This window comes from Hemibagrus wyckioides, unplaced genomic scaffold (genome assembly GCF_019097595.1).
Source record: "Hemibagrus wyckioides isolate EC202008001 unplaced genomic scaffold, SWU_Hwy_1.0 Contig14, whole genome shotgun sequence".
NCBI lineage: Eukaryota > Metazoa > Chordata > Actinopteri > Siluriformes > Bagridae > Hemibagrus > Hemibagrus wyckioides.
The window spans coordinates 23,078-41,337 of NW_026690774.1; the positions used below are offsets into that span (position 1 = coordinate 23,078).

The 18,260-nt window shown below is 40.9% G+C and overlaps 1 non-coding gene across 1 annotated transcript; it reads right to left on the reverse strand.

The window, feature by feature from the left end:
• Positions 1-2,928: 2,928 nt before the first annotated feature.
• On the reverse strand, positions 2,929-3,001 carry trnaf-gaa (transfer RNA phenylalanine (anticodon GAA)). The gene has a single exon. It is a non-coding gene; the product is annotated as a tRNA-Phe (tRNA).
• Between the last annotated feature and the right edge of the window lie 15,259 nt (positions 3,002-18,260).

The window sequence follows — 18,260 nt, forward strand, 5'->3', positions numbered from 1 at the left end:
AATATAGGTCTTAGCAGACACCTCATATAAAGAGTGCATTCTGTTCTAAAAACCCACTTGTACTTCGATTCCAAGCCCATGGGTTTACCCTCAGCACTCTCTGGACCTTCAGACATCAGAAGAACAATTTTAAAACAAAGATTAGCATGCAGAGTGCAGACGACAGCGGATAGTACTTTAAAATCGATGTTTTTACAGCATACTCCAGCACTTCCTCTACAAACATTTACACACATATCTGGGTGATTCTCACGAAATCTTGGTTTTAAAAATTTCAAACATGAAAATTTTAAAAATGCTTAAATTAACATTAGCAACAAAGTCTGGAGTGTTTGTGAACATTAATTTAAAAACTTTTACTTACCATTTAACACCTTTTTGAACATAATTTCCAAAAGTCCTAAAAAATCTCATTACTGCAACACTGTGAAAACATTAACACTGATAGAAAAGCAAATACATTTTCACAGTTTTAAAAATGGATTATTAATAGTCATGCACAGTTACTTCAAGTTCTGAAATAATATTTATTTTTAATTTAACAGTTTTTTAAATTTTGACTGATTTCTCTCATTACCGCAACACCGTCCACAATTTACAAACATTTTTTCTTTATATTTTGAAGAAACCTGACATTTTTTCAAAATGACGTGACAAACCTGAGAGAACATCATTTTAAGATTCTGCACATGCATTTAAAATCAAAGTACTATATCTCTATTAATTAAATTAACATCTAATAATCATGAGTTTCAGTAATGATATATAGGTTTCAGTAATGAGGTTAATTATTTGGGTAATGATAATAAGTATACTAGTCTGAGATTTATACTGAGCCTTGTATACTTTTTCTTATACCTTGTATAAGAAAAACATTAAAACAGGAATAAACAGGACAACATTTCAACGTTTACCTAAAAAACATGAAGCATTTTACCATGGCACTAAAAAATAACTGACCACTGTCTTTTTTTCTTTTCATGTTGCTTCTTAGTCAGCTCTTCAGTTTTCTTTATTTTTCCAGTTTGTTTTCGTTTTTGATTCCTGGAAGCGGAAAGAAAGCATTACATTAAATTAGTCTCATAACATGGGGAAAAACATTTTATGTATACATCATCATATAGTATAGAATTGATGCTTACTCTGTGTGTGTGTGTGTGTGTGTGTGTGTGTGTGAGAGAGAGTGTGTGTGTGTGTGTGTTCTATACTGGGCCTGAAGTTGTGGGGTGGGGTAGAGCTTAATTTTAGTCTTTGAAATGAATTGAAAAGTAAAGTAAAAAAGAAAATAAAAAAAACAAACAAATTACTAACAGAAGAACAAATAACTGTTTATTTATTATGTAATTAAATTACTAAATTATAACAAAATTGTGCAGCAAATTTATTAGGCTGCTGTCACTTTAAGAATCACACGACCTCCATGCCTTAGTGTGGCGGGAATTTCCCCCAGTATGAACAGTCCACTCAGTCCAGCACCAAAGTCCTGTTATAGTAGTGGCTAAAGGGTTGTGTGTGTGTGTGTGTGTACTCTCATGTACATTTCCTAACACTGTAGGGTGTTTATTGCTAATTACACCTGCTGTAACATCTCCAAACCTAACCTCTCTCTCTCTCTCTCCTAACCTCCCTCTTCTGTACTCCTCCAGCAGTTCTGGGTTTCTGTAGAATTTTTCCCTGAACTTTGTCACCCTAACCTTTGCTAAAGCTTTTTTTCACACTTGCTGATTGTCTACAATGAAACAAATCATAAAGCAAAATATCAACATTTAGGAAATTTGAAATTAATATTAAATTCATAAGAGATATTTAAAGTTCTCTTTACCACAACTGCCCTTAAATGGTTGCGGCGTATGAGAATGGTGTGTTGCAGAGGATGAGGTGCCTCAAGATGTTTTGCTAACAATAGAGAAGCCATGATGGTTTTACTCATTATATATATATATATATATATATATATATATATATATATATATATATATATATATATATATATATATATATATATATATATATAGAGAGAGAGAGAGAGAGAGAGAGAGAGAGAGAGAATTTATTTTTTTAAATTCATGATTGGCATGGATATGGAACAGGATAATACATGAGACCATTCAGCAACGAATCTTTATAATCTTTATAATTGCGCTACCACCGTTTTGTCACAGCGGCGAGAGACTGCTAGTTTTGTTCCGGAAATTATTCATTTACTAATTAAGCACTGAGCGGGAACATGCACTAGGAGAATATTTAGAACAAAAGGCCACCCTGGCAGCGGTGGGATTTGAACCCACGCCTCCAAAGAGTTGAAATGTGGATTGGCTGTCCATATCCTCCACCTCCTGTTGAGGTGGCTTGTTCATATGAACTTACAGCATGTGTGTCCAACCAGCATGGGAATGCAGCCCAAGGTTATGGAACACTTATGCCGAGTTCACACTGCACGATTTTCAAAGTAGTCGGATCACTGTTGTTTTCACGCTGCACGACTGTCTGGGGGAGCATTCAGTTGCTGCTGTGTGGCGCATAGCGGTAAAGAGGAAGCACACGCACGACAAGGGTGGGACTGGAACCCACGCATGCAAAGCACAAAGGATTAGCAGTCCATCGCCTTAACCTCTCGGCCACCTCGTCAGGGGGCAACGCTTCCAAGGAGCCTTGTCAAAAGCAGGGGTTTTCTAATGGCGTGCGGGCTAGGAGGCTACCTTTCAATGATTTGTAGGCAGGTATTGAGGCATGCGGTCACGTAAACTGAAGGGTGCAGGCTAAGCATTCAACGAGAACCTAAGAGTTCTGTAGCATCCTAGTTTTTTTGCTCTCGTCTCAGACCAGGGGGCTTTCAGACCTTTATCCTGCACCATTTCCACGTTTTGCTGTTTTCAAGTCTGAGGCATAAGTTGCAGAACTGCGCAGGTTGACTACACTGCCTCCAGCTGCCGAAACCCGGGATTGAACCAGGGACCTTTAGATCTTCAGTCTAACGCTCTCCCAACTGAGCTATTTCGGCACCTCTACCAGGCCTCTCCTGTATGTGTGAGTGATCAGGTTTTTGTCGGCACGACTGCGCACCACATCCAGACCGGCGAGGCAAACTTCTTCAGAAAGCGGTAGAGCTTTTTCCTTAAGGGCATAGACAGAAGGTCCTGTCCAGCAGAAAGCAAGATGTACTTCATTGTACTGATTGGAACTGCTACATAAGTATCGTGTTAACTAGGGCATCTACAGATTTATTTGACTGCAAACAAACAGTAGCATTTACATTTACAAGATTTATCAGATACTTTTATCCAGAGCAACTCACATTTACACAGCTGAGCAGTTAAGGGGTAAAGGGCTTTCAAGTGAGCAAAAGGGTGAAGCAAGTGAGCACAAGGCTGAAGGCAGGAAGTGATGAAGGAGTCTTCTTATAGGTTGCATGGAGTCAGCTGACCAGGCAGGGCATGGCACCAAGTAGACTGGGGGAACCAATTAGGCTTCTTCCTAGACAGAAGACACAAACATCTCCCTAAACAAAAGAAAACACAGAAGTAATACCAAGAGTAGGGAGGAAACCAGAGTAAACCCACACTAGCACAGGGAGAACATGCAAACTCCACACAGAATGACCCCTGCCTGTTTAAACCCAGGATGTGAATCCAGGATCTTCTTGTTGTGAGGTAACAGTGCTAACCACTAGGCCACCGTACTGCCCCCAGCTTTCACCTTTGCTTTTTGCATTGGTAATTGAACCCTTAGCAATTGCCATTCATACTGAACAATTGGGAGAGCTGGTACAGTTCACAAAATCTCAGAATGATTTTGCTCGCTGGTCAGCTCTCCCCATTTCTCTGGCTGGTCGTTTAAACTCAGTAAAGATGAACATTTTGCCTAGATTTCTGTATTTATTTCAGTGTGTTCCAATTTTTATATCTAAAACTTTCTATCTAAGACTTCAAACCAACACATCTCATCTTTTATTTGGAACAAATGACCAGCCAGAATCCCCAGGGAAATACTTTAAAAACCAAACTGCCCTTCAAAATTTCTTATTTTACAACTGGGCGACAAATATACAATCTACACTGTTCTGGTTTCAGAGTCATTTCGGACTCTGTGATTGGGTCCCAGATTGAGTCAGTGTTGAAGAGGGTTCTTGCTCCCCAGTCTCACCATCCTGACCAGCTGCACTACTGTGTGGTCCTCTTACTGCCATCTCACGTTTTCCTAACAGTAATTCCATTGTCTGGCAATTATTTGTACAATTGTCAATGATATCTACATTGATATTATTTTTCCTAGCTTTTCTAACACAAAAATTCCCCCTTCCATTCATGTTTTTAGATATTTTCAGTTCCAAAACTTTGTTAAAAACTCATTTCCCAACTTTTCGAATCTTCCACAAAAATCCCATCTAGATCAAATTCTTGAAGTACTTTCAGATAAAGGTTGTTTCCAACACATTAACATATATTTTGCACTTTTTTTAAATATTTGGTATTATAAATCTCATTTATATAAAATTATACCTCATTTTTGAGTACTTTTTACAGCGGGTCAAATTGACCTGAAGATAACAGGAGGGTTAAATGATTGGAGTTTGCCAAATACTTTGATTTAACTGTTTTTAGAGAAACAATAATCAGAAAGAAGACATTCTTAAAAAAGAGAGATTTGATTTGAAACCTGAACTGCTATCAGGACCATGCTGAACACCTTCTGACCAATCCAAATCAAGTATAAATTTTAATGTCAATACTGCACATAATTATCAAATAAAAGTCTATCCAGCTGTTATGCAAAAGTCTGTAATAATGTTTCTCTTGAGCGTTTTAATTAAAATCCATATTGTGGTGTAATTTATACACATTGATTTGTCCATTATGACTTTTGGACGCTTTATTATGTCCATTTCATGATGAAAAAGGAATATAAACTGATATCTACTGGTTTCCTGTCAGGGTTGTGGACTGTTTTCTGGCCACTAGAGACCCCCACTGCCTTTTTGTTGGTGTCCAGTCTCTGTCATTATGTCTAATAGGTGTCCCCTGTGCTTTGTTTAGGTTTGTGTATTTAAGTCACAGGGCCCTTCAAAGATGATGAAAATACTCAGATCTGTGTCTCAGCAGATCAGAGAAAATCAGTGAGATCAGTGGAAATCACATGTACCTAAGCTATATTTTTAACACCACATGTTTAGCTTGGTTTATCACCAGTCTTCTATCATGTCTTCTTTTACATTTAGTTCAATCTACAAGCAACAACAACAACACTTTATTCACCCTTAGAGTTTAAGATACTGGGAACTCTTTATATACAATTGTCCTGATGTGAAGGAAAACTCACACGAACCAGTGAGTTAAATGCTTAGCTAGCCAGGCTGCAAATATAAACATGCAAAATAATAAGACACAGACCGCACAACATTTCAGTCACAACCTTACAAGCAGCATATTCTCAGCAGCTACTAATGAACTAATAGAGGTGTAGATGACATTTATAGGTACTGATATTCATACCTCTGGAGGAAACAAGGCACTGCTCATCATCTGGCCGGTTGTAACCCCTAATAACACAGTGGGATGTTTGTACATAGCAGGGACTGGGAGGAGGAATGAAGAGAAATGTGAAACAGTTACAAAACATATACTTATAAGTTACACTCATACAGTATGTGAAAAACTATACTTTTTGTTATGGTGTTTTTTGGAGAATTTATTTAATTTCAGAATAAGGGTGTAACCTATTAAAAAACAAGGAAACGAACGGTTTTGAATACTTTCTACAATATATCAATGTCCCATTTTATATACATATTACAGATGCAGCTCCACAATACATGTTTTTTCCCATTCAAGATCGGATGCTTCCCAGATGGGGAGAGTAAGCATGAGATTTGTGTGGAGTTCTTTTCACATTTCTCCTCTCTCTCTTCTGTCTTCACAGTAACCTTTGCACTCATTCACTCTAACACTAATTTAGGGACACAAATAGCAGAGACCATGGATATGACTAAGCAAGCCTATTATGTCAAACCATAATAAAACAACTCACCTTGAAGAAGCCTGTTTGAAGTTACATTACCCTCCATTAGAATTTAGCTTGCATTTAGAAGGATGTACTGTTATGGCTAGCTCAGCAGTGAAAGACCTGGGCGTAATATTAGACAGCAACTTGTCCTTTGAAAATCATATTTCCACTATTACTAAAACAGCCTTCCACCTTAGAAATATTGTCAAGCTTAGGAACATTTTATCTGTATCTGATGCAGAAAAGCTAGTTCATGCATTCATGACCTCCAGACTGGACTATTGTAATGCATTACTAGGTGGTTGTCCTGCATCTTCAATAAACAAGTTTGAAGAATGCAGCTGCCAGAGTTCTTACCAGATCAAGAAAATATGATCATAAAACCCCAATATTATTATCCCTGCACTGGCTACCTGTTAAGTCTAGAATTGATTACAAACTAGCACTACTTACATACAAGGCTCTAAATGGTTTAGCTCCCACGTATCTAACCAGTCTTCTGACATGCTACAATCCACCACGCTCTTCAAGATCACAAAACTCTGGACTTCTGGTAGTTCCCAGAATATTAAAGTCTACAAAAGAAGGTAGAGCGTTTTCGTATTCAGCTCCCAAATTTTGGAGTAGTCTTCCTGACAGTGTTTGGGGCTCAGACACATTCTCCCAATTTAAAAGTAGATTAAAGACATATCTCTTTAGCCTGGCATACACATAACACACCCAATAACCTTGTACTCCAGTACATCTGATCAAATGCACATTATCATCTAGTCCTGCTAATATTACGAATGCTAATTCCTTTCCACCTGTTCCTTTTTTTACCCATCCCGAGGCATCTGGAGATTGTGCCAGCTCCAGTAGACAGAGGCCAACCCTGCGAGGATCCTGAACCTCAGCTGGATTCTGCTTCGTGAGGATTTGGGTATATCAAAGCAACGCTGCCAGCCCTATGTGGACTTTGAGGACGACAACAACCTCCTAATTAATACACACTAACATTCTACATCACACTGTAGACTGTACATAACTGCAGAAAGGACATTGTTCATATCACACTCTTCGGTGCTTAGAATAATTTATAATCACACTCTCCGGTGTCACCCAAATGAAGATGGGTTCCCTTTAGAGTCTGGTTCCTCCCAAGGTTTCTTCCTCATACCATCTAAGGGAGTTTTTCCTTGCCACATGTCTCCACAGGCTTACTCACTAGGGATGATTTTGTCTAACATCTAGGACTTTTTACACTATGTTTTTTGTTTCTTATGTTCTGTAAATCTGCTTTGAGACAATGTTCATTGTTAAAAGTGCTATACAAAAAAAAATTTAATTGAATTGAACTGAATAGAATATGAACGCAGCCAGTCCATGATTTGTACCACTCAAAGGACACATTCATGAAGATTATGAAGAAGGGAAGCATCTTCCCTTCTAACTGGTCACCAGATTTCCATGTAAGCCAGTCCTTTGCATGCAATGTTTTGACTTTGGCTCCCAGACAGTGTGGTGTAAATATATAATGGCCTTTTTTCTTGTCAAATAAGGATGTGGAGACACACTGGTGGATCAGAGAAATATAATATCTGCATTGTATTATTTATTTATTTATTTGATCTGTTTTGAAGTAGTATTATAACAAGCGATAAATTATAGAGCCATTATTTGAAATAATTATTCCTCCCTTACTTGTGAATCAAGCACGTGACTTAAATACACAAACCTAAACAAAGCACAAGTGACACCTATTAGACATAATGACAGACTGGAAACCAACAAAAAGGCAGTGGGGGTCTCTAGTGGCCAGAAAACAGTCCACAACCCTGACAGGAAACCAGTAGATACACTATATTGCCAAAAGTATTTGCTCACCTGCCTTGACTCGCATATGAACTTAAGTGACATCCCATTCCTAATCCATAGGGTTCAATATGACGTCGGTCCACCCTTTGCAGCTATAACAGCTTCAGCTCTTCTGGGAAGGCTGTCCACAAGGTTTAGGAGTGTGTTCATGGGAATTTTTGACCATTCTTCCAGAAGCGCATTTGTGAGGTCACACACTGATGTTGGACAAGAAGGCCTGGCTCTCAGTCTCTGCTCTAATTCATCCCAAAGGTGTTCTATCGGGTTGAGGTCAGGACTCTGTGCAGGCCAGTCAAGTTCATCCACACCAGACTCTGTCATCCATGTCTTTATGGACCTTGCTTTGTGCACTGGTGCACAGTCATGTTGGAAGAGGAAGGGGCCAGCTCCAAACTGTTCCCACAAAGTTGGGAGCATGGAATTGTCCAAAATGTCTTGGTATGCTGAAGCATTCAGAGTTCCTTTCACTGGAACTAAGGGGCCAAGCCCAGCTCCTGAAAAACAACCCCACACCATAATCCCCCCTCCACCAAACTTTACACTTGGCACAATGCAGTCAGACAAGTACCGTTCTCCTGGCAACCGCCAAACCCAGACTCGTCCATCAGATTGCCAGATGGAGAAGCGCGATTCGTCACTCCAGAGAACGTGTCTCCACTGCTCTAGAGTCCAGTGGCGGCGTGCTTTACACCACTGCATCCGACGCTTTGCATTGCACTAGGTGATGCATGGCTTGGATGCAGCTGCTCGGCCATGGAAACCCATTCCATGAAGCTCTCTGCGCACTGTTCTTGAGCTAATCTGAAGGCCACATGAAGTTTGGAGGTCTGTAGCGATTGACTCTGCAGAAAGTTGGCAACCTCTTCGCACTATGTGCCTCAGCATCCGCTGACCCCGCTCCGTCAGTTTACGTGGCCTACCACTTCGTGGCTGAGTTGCTGTCGTTCCCAAACACTTCCACGTTTTTATAATACAGCTGACAGTTGACTGTGGAATATTTAGGAGCGAGGAAATTTCACGACTGGATTTGTTGCACAGGTGGCATCCTATCACAGTTCCACGCTGGAATTCACTGAGCTCCTGAGAGCGACCCATTCTTTCACAAATGGTTATAAAAACAGTCTGCATGCCTAGGTGCTTGACTTTATACACCTGTGGCCATGGAAGTGACTGGAACACCTGATTCTGATTATTTGGATGGGTGAGCGAATACTTTTGGCAATATAGTGTATATATACATACAGTATCTCACAGTACACCCCTCACATTGTTGTAAATATTTTATTATATCTTTTCATGTGACAACACTGAAGTAATGCCACTCTGCTACAGTGTAAAGTAGTGAGTGTACAGCCTGTATAACAGTGTAAATTTGCTGTCCCCTCAAAATAACTCAACACACAGCCATTAATGTCTAAACTGCTGGCAACAAATGTGAGTACACCCCTAAGTGGTGTAAGAAAAATAAAATGATGAGGGCATTGAAGATCTTAACGTAGAATTTTATTGCAGCGTCGCAGTGACAAAATACATAAGGTACTTTGGGTTCATCGGAGTCAAAAAGAACGCAGGACAAATCCTGCTATAACCTTTTATACAGTGTTTCCCGTGTGTAATTTAAATGAGTTTCACTTTAAATGTAAATTAGTGTAAGAACTGAGTATTCCCCAAATGGCTGGATGATACTGTCGTCTAGCCGGATGTCCTTATATGGTCATCAAGGTCACGTATACCTTGGCTAGGTATTGTTCTAAGTGTCCCAAATGTCCCAAATGGTCGGGTGATACTAAATGGTAATCACAGTCACGTATACCCTTTGTTCAGGGACTGTTCTTGATATCTTGCTGCCGCTCCCAGACTAATAATTGATTGGATTAAGTGTTCTAAATGTTTGGTAACGCTGCTTTAAGATAATGTAAAGATACCAAATAGATAAACTGATTTGAATCAAAGATATTTCTATATGATATGTAAGCCTTTTTGGGAATGAGCTCTTTCAGATGTGTACTGTGGAGTGGAATCTGGGTTGAGGCAGTCTGTAGTTTCTTACAGTCCCCCCTTTGATGCTTTTGGCCCTGAAGCATCACAACACTTCCTTTACACAGATTACACCTCCCATTTCGGGCAGGTGCCCAGTGGCGGTGAAGCCCTGCAGTGGGTTATCCTCCTTCGGCCCTCAGAGAATCTTACCCGTCATCGAAACTTCACCTCATGCACACTGGTTATGGCTCCATTCCACTAGGCAAACTTATCATAATGTTTCTTTTTAAGAACCAAACATTTAGAACACTTAATCCAATCAATTATTAGTCTGGGAGCGGCAGCAAGACATCAAGAACCGTCCCTGAACAAAGGGTATACGTGACCGTGATTACCATTTAGTATCGCCCGACCATTTGGGACATTTGGGACACTTAGAACAATACCTAGCCAAGGTATACGTGACCGTGATTTAATATAACATTTACATCTTAGAATAAAAAAAAACACAAAAAGAACAGGAGCAAGGCTCCATAGTCCTTATGGATGGCCATACAGCAGATATTATGTTTAAAAAACAAATGATTATAAAATAATAATAATAATAATAATAATACAGTGGAACCTCGACATAAAAATCCCGTCTTCAAATTTTCTCCTTAAGAATTGAAATTTTGGAAGAAATTAGCATCGGCATATGAAGCATTTTCAACATACGAACGAACCGAACGCCGGCTAAGTTGTAGATTTTTGGGAGGCTGGAACGGATTATCTACATTTACATTATTTCTGAATTAAATTTGTATGCCGAGGTTCCACTGTTGTAGTAATAATAATAAAAATGAATGAAAAAACATTAACTTAAACAAAACTGGCAAGTCCCTTAAAGGTTAAAGGTTGTCCCACTTTAGACCTGGGTGTCTGACCCATGGTGGGATTGACCACTCGTCACAGAATGGACTGTGCAAAAGAATCTGTTTCTTTTTAAACAATTTGGTGCCTTTCGTGGTTGAAAGGAGGTTCATCAAAACTACCTACCTTCCTTCTTACCCACCTAACTGCATACTGACCACCACATTCTGCCACACCCACCTGCACCACCAGGCCTCATACACCCACCTGCCCCAGTCAGCCCAGCCCACGCAGCTACCCCAATAGGCTTCCCCTCCCGCCCACCCCGTCAGCCTGTAACACGCAGCCCTGCCCTACCCCACCCGCTCCGAAACACAGCCCACTCCATCGCCCGCCTCCTGGCCACTGTACGACACCACCGCCCACCCTCTCCAGACCGATCAAGCGTGCCCGCCCTCCGGTGGGCCCCGCCTGTCACGCACACTACGTTCCCTGCCCCTCCACCTACCTAAACATGACCACCCCCCCCCGGCCTACCCAGTCCCGCCCAGTCTACTGCACCCTCTCACCCCGCTGAATCCACCGACCTGAACACACACCTAACTAGGAACTAGAGCTGCACGATTACTCCTTAACAAACGGCCATCACGATTCCACACCATCTTAATCCTACTTTACTACAGTTCAGCTAAATCTATTTTCATGGAAATGAGAGAAGTGTAACGAGGAGAGAGGAGCGTTCCCAAGTATCGTCTATTTTTTCGGTTTTAAACTAGATTACGCTGCATTACAAGCAATGTTTAGTCACGGTTTCTACACTAAAGGGTAACACCACCAACCTGTTTAATCACCTGAAACATTACAGACCACACTAACGTTAATAAAAGCGACGTTATTCAGCGCAGGGGAGCGTCAATAAATGACTAACTGAATGACACTAAACCGATGCTGTTACAAACACCTTCACACTGTCTTTCACATGTGAGTAAAAATTATGATTTAAAATCTATTTTGATTAAAATAATGTCTAATTTAATTTACTAAAAGGCTTAAAAATAAGATAAAATAATACAATAAACATAAAATGATTAAAACTAATAAGATAAAAATAAGATTATTATTTTATTATTCTTATTACAGATTATTAAGATGATTTTACTTTTTATAAGTAATAAATTCTATTTAAATAATTAAAATAAATTCATTAATATTAATTATTTGTGTTTTTTTAATAAATTCTATTCATTACTACAAAAGTGAAATAAGAAGCGCCTCTTCATATTACATTTTGAGGGCTTCTTCTATTTTATATGAATATCTTTATGACAAAATTGAGATTTTTATTTATTTCTCATGAAAAACCTGGTAGTCATTTGTTTATATTTGTTTAAATTTAATTAAAGCCAAGAGCATTTTTTCTGTTTTGTTTACGTTTGGTAATTTAAGGTGCAGGGTTTCTAAACCACTAAAAGTTCAAAGAAATAGAAAAGCGTGATTTATATTCTAAAAAAACGTTTTATTTATTCATAAAAATATTTTTAAAATTACGATGTATTTCTCATTTGGTCCAGAATCGTGCAGCTCTACTTCACACCTAAACACCTGAAACTCAACCTACTGACCTGAACAACTGTCCACCAACCTGCTCACTGACAGACCACCTACACACACCTACTGACCTGAACAACTGTCCACCAACCTGCTCACTGACAGACCACCTACACACACATACTGACCTGCACAACTGTCCACCTACCTGCTCACTGACAGACCACCTACACACACATACTGACCTGCACAACTGTCCACCTACCTGCTCACTGACAGACCACCTACACACACATACTGACCTGCACAACTGTCCACCTACCTGCTCACTGACAGACCACCTACACACACCTACTGACCTGAACAACTGTCCACCTACCTGCTCACTGACAGACCACCTACACACACCTACTAACCTGAACAACTGTCCACCTACCTGCTCACTGACAGACCACCTACACACACCTACTGACCTACACAACTGTCCACCTACCTGCTCACTGACAGACCACCTACACACATATACTGACCTACACAACTGTCCACCTACCTGCTCACTAACAGACCACCTACACACACATACTGACCTGCACAACTGTCCACCTACCTGCTCACTAACAGACCACTTACACACACATACTAACCTACACACCTGCTCATCTACACACAAATACCCCACCTACACAAATATCTACCAATCTACACCCCACCAAATCATGCCTACACAGTTGTGTATGCACGCACCCACCTACACACCCCACCTACACAAATATCTACCTATCTACACCCCACTTACACAAATATCTACCTATCTACACCCCAACTACACAAATATCTACCTATCTACACCCCAACTACACAAATATCTACCAATCTACACCCCACCTACACAAATATCTACCTATCTACACCCCACCTAATCATGCCTACACAGTTGTGTATGCACGCACCCACCTACACACCCCACCTACAGAAATATCTACCTATCTACACCCCAACTACACAAATATCTACCTATCTACACCCCAACTACACAAATATCTACCTATCTACACACCACATATACATGAATATCTATCTACCTACACCCAAACTACACAAATATCTACCTATCTACACCCCACCTTCACAAATCTCTACCCATCTACACCCCACCTACACAAATCTCTACCCATCTACACCCCACCTACACAAATCTCTACCCATCTACACCCCACCTACACAAATCTCTACCCATCTACACCCCACCTACACAAATCTCTACCCATCTACACCCCACCTACACAAATCTCTACCCATCTACACCCCACCTACACAAATCTCTACCCATCTACACCCCACCTACACAAATCTCTACCCATCTACACCCCACCTACACAAATCTCTACCCATCTACACCCCACCTACACAAATCTCTACCCATCTACACCCCACCTACACAAATCTCTACCCATCTACACCCCACCTACACAAATCTCTACCCATCTACACCCCACCTACACAAATCTCTACCCATCTACACCCCACCTACACAAATCTCTACCCATCTACACCCAACCTACACAAATCTCTACCCATCTACACCCAACCTACACAAATCTCTACCCATCTACACCCAACCTACACAAATCTCTACCCATCTACACCCCACCTACACAAATCTCTACCTATCTACACCCAACCTACACAAATCTCTACCTATCTACACCCCACCTGTACAAATATCTCCCTAGCAGGGATAACTAGCATGCACAGGTCTGGTGAGCGGTGAGCAGAGGCCGCCGGGCTAGGTAGGCAGGCGGGGCGGGCCGGACGGGCCAGGCAGGGCCAGGGCAGACTACGTGGACAGGCAGAGCAGGGCAGGTCGGGGGGGGTTAGCCATATGGGGCAAGCTGTGTGAGCTGGGCTGAGTGGGGCAGGCTGGGTGATGCAGGCCGGGTGATGCAGGTAAGGTGAGGCAGAATAAGTGATGTGAAGTACGCTAGCTGAGGCGTGATAGGATAGGAACGGTAGGAATAAACTTACATATTAGAATTGTTTTGATTATTCTCAACAATTTTGATCTGAACTTCAGTTCTCAGTTCAAAGAACTCAATATCCAATGTCAGGTGATGTACACGTGATGTCAGGTGTAATAATAATAATGTAAATATTATAGACATCACTTTTCATAATACATAATGTTTAGTCTGTGTACTTGCCAGTGATGTTTTATAGTAAAAAAAAAAAACCTTAACATTTATGACTGCATTAATAACTATAGCACTGATAACAAAATATTATCAAATAAAATCTAAATGTAAAGGTGATGAGGAGAGTTTACAAACTATACTGAAACTCTAATATCACAAAATCTCCTCAGATAAAATCTAAATGAACAGTCTGTACAGGTGATGAGGAGAGTAATGGGCTTTGGTTTTGCCTGAGTGATGAACTTCATCCATCTACATCTGGAGAGCAGACCATCACGCTCACCAGGACAGAACCACAGGCCAATGGTGATTCAACATCTGGAGGACAGACCATCAGGTTCCCCAGGACAGAACCACAGGCCACTGGACATTGATGAATCATCATCTGGAGGGCTGACCATCAGGTTCCCCAGAACAGAACCACTGGCCACTGGTGAATCATCATTCATTCGTTTATCTGCCTTACGGACTCCAGTGTAGACCGACACACACACATACAGTAATTCAGTTAGTAATCCATCCTGTCTCAATGTTGCTCTGAATATGAACATCTGGAGTAAATATAAGAGTCTGAATAGAAAATGATACGAATCCTTCACTAGCTACTCAGCAGTGTAGATACCTTGCTAAGTGATTTAGAAATGTTAACAATAGTCTGTGAGGATTGTAATGTACTGTGAACTGAAGGGTCGAACTCCAGATGTTGCTCAGATTTAAAGCTGGACTCTTTCTGTTCATCAGAAGGGCTACAATGTTCTGTATTGTCTGGCAGCAGCTGGCGAAGTTTCATCAACCACTTGGGTTCTTCTGCTTTCTGCCTTCGCAGCACCTTCTCAGAGAGCTAACAAGACACAAGATTTCCCCTGGAGTCAAAGTGAGCGAGAAGAAGAGGAAGATATGTTGTGATCATGGCTGGAAGGAGCTAAAAGGACAGTGAGGTTGTGGAGCTCAGGATGTTCAGTGTGTTTTAGCTTCACTGCATGAATAACGTTCATCTTCTTCTTCTACAGTATGAGGCACAAAAAACTCAACGTGTTTTCTCATCACCTTCGTTGCAATAATCTTCACTGAACTTCTACAAATCTGCACAACAGCAGAATTTTATAGAACAGGACTCTCCAACCTGTTTTCCTTTAAGACCTACTTTGACTAAATGGATAATGTTTTCATTTAGATCATTAAATTAGAGTTTTAAACACTTGTCAGTTTGAAGACACAAAAAAAATCTCTCTTAACTCAGTCTGAAAGTGTGAACCGTCTCCAAAGTAGAAACATGTCCTAACACGCCCTCAGTCACATGTCCTAACACGCCCTCAGTCACATGACGTCAGTCACACGCCCTCAGTCACATGCCCTAACACGCCCTCAGTCACATGTCCTAACACGCCCTCAGTCACATGTCCTAACACGCCCTCAGTCACATGACGTCAGTCACACGCAGTCAGTCACATGACCTCAGTCACAGCTGGTAAATAACACCTGAATAGCAGTGAATAAACCCCTAACTAGACACTAATAATCAATTAAGTAATTATTAACTAATAATCGCTGCTATTAAAACTGATCAGAACTAAAGGTTGTGAAGTCTAAATGTACAAACTACAACAACATGACAGAAGTACACCCAATCAATACAGGAGCTTTCTGAACTAATAGATTTGATCAGATCATTAATCTCCAGCTTTTTTGGACAAACTCTTGCTAAATGTCATGCATGTGCACACCGGACACGGCATGTGCTTTTGCAGCTCACGGTCTCGTGCTCGTGCCGCTGTCCGGTCAGTAACCCCTCTGTCAGAAATACACCGTCTTTCTCATGGCATATGCAGGACTAAAACCCTACATGGGGAGCAGAAGCACGGTCTTGGTGCCGGACGAGAATCAGGGATCGATCCACTAACATTAGTGTCTGTCACAGTATCTTTAGGAAGCAGAAATCTGTACATTTCTAGTGCACAAGGCGCAGTCTCTGCTACTAGCTCGTGTGTAGCTAGCCTGAACTAGCTAATGTTAGCTAAATTAGTATTAGGGAGAAACTACGTGTTAAAAGGACGATAATAAAAAAGGAGAACTAGAACAAAAACCTTAACGTGTTTTCTCATCACCTTTGTTGCCATCATCTTCACTGAACTGCTACAAATCTACACAACAACAGCAGAACTTTATAGAACAGGACTCTCCAACCTGTTTTCCTTTAAGAGCTACTTTGACTAAATGGATAATGTTTTCATTTAGATCATTAAATTAGAATTTTAAACACTTGTCAGTTTGAAGACACAAAAAATCTCTCTTACCTCAGTCTGAAAGTGTGAACCGTCTCCAAAGTAGAAATGATCAACCCTTCAGCAGTCCCACGTCACTGTTCTGATTCTGTAACGTCAGAACATTTCCATGGTAACCAGGGGCGTGGCTAGGGCTAATCCTTATCAATAGGTCTCGAGACCGGAAAGAGTTTAATCCAGCCCTGAATGTTTTATATAGCGTCAAATCCGCACCATAAATATCGTACTCGTAAAAATAAATAAAACACGTGAATCACAAGGATGCTAGTTTGTTCTTTCCAGCATGCTAGTGTTTGTTATTCCAAAAATCACGCGTAGAATTTTATGCAGATTAGGGGGCGGGATAAAAGTCCCCATTGGTCCACTGCTCAACCTACTGCCCTATCACAGCCTATCAGTAAAGTGACGTCACTGACGCGCTACTCTGCCGGTTAGTGTTTGAACCTGTCTTAATCAAGTGAGAAGATTTAATTAATCCGTTTCTTAAATGTGTGTCTATTGTAGTATCGTGTCAAACTTCCTGTTATTATGCTAAAGAGTATTTTAATGAACTGGACAAGTGTATCATTGTACAATCATTAGCATCATAGCATAACATTATTGTTGCTCAAACAGTAGAGTAGTGCGCTAACAGCACTAAGCTCATGTGTTCAGTTTCATCATGATGAAATGTAGAGCTTTAAAGTAATGTCATTCACTTTGTGTTTACTCTGATCTCTGTATTAACCCAGACTCTTAATCAGAGTCCTGTATCACCATGTCCACAGGTTCAGGTCAGCCAGATACAGGGTCAAATACAGGCTCAGGTCAGTCGGATACAGGGTCAGATACAGGCTCAGGTCAGTCAGATACAGGGTCAGATACAGGCTCAGGTCAGTCAGATACAGGGTCAGATACAGGCTCAGGTCAGTTAGATACAGGGTCAGATACAGGCTCAGATCAGTCAGATACAGGCTCAGGTCAGTCAGATACAGGGTCAGATACAGGCTCAGGTCAGTCAGATACAGGGTCAGATACAGGCTCAGGTCAATCAGATACAGGCTCAGATACAGGCTCAGGTCAATCAGATACAGGCTCAGGTCAATCAGATACAGGCTCAGATACAGGTTCAGGTCAGTCAGATACAGGCTCAGATCAGTCAGATATAGGGTCAGGTCAATCAGATACAGGCTCAGGTCAGTCAGATACAGGGTCAGATACAGGCTCAGGTCAGTCAGATACAGCGTCAGATACACGCTCACGTCAGTCAGATACAGGATCAGATACAGGCTGAGGTCAGTCAGATACAGGGTCTGGTCAGTCAGATTCAGGCTCAGATACAGGGTCAGGTCAGTCAGATACAGGGTCAGGTCAGTCAGATTCAGGGTCAGGGGCTGCAGGATCAGAGACGGACACATGCACTAATCAGGACATGGCCATTCCAGAAACCAGGAAAGATAAAAGCTTTAGTCTGAATGTTCAGGGCTGCCATTACAGCAGTGTTCTTGCTTATACAAGATCTACATGTTTGATATATAAAATACAGTTGTTGGTTTGTTTTTTTTGCATA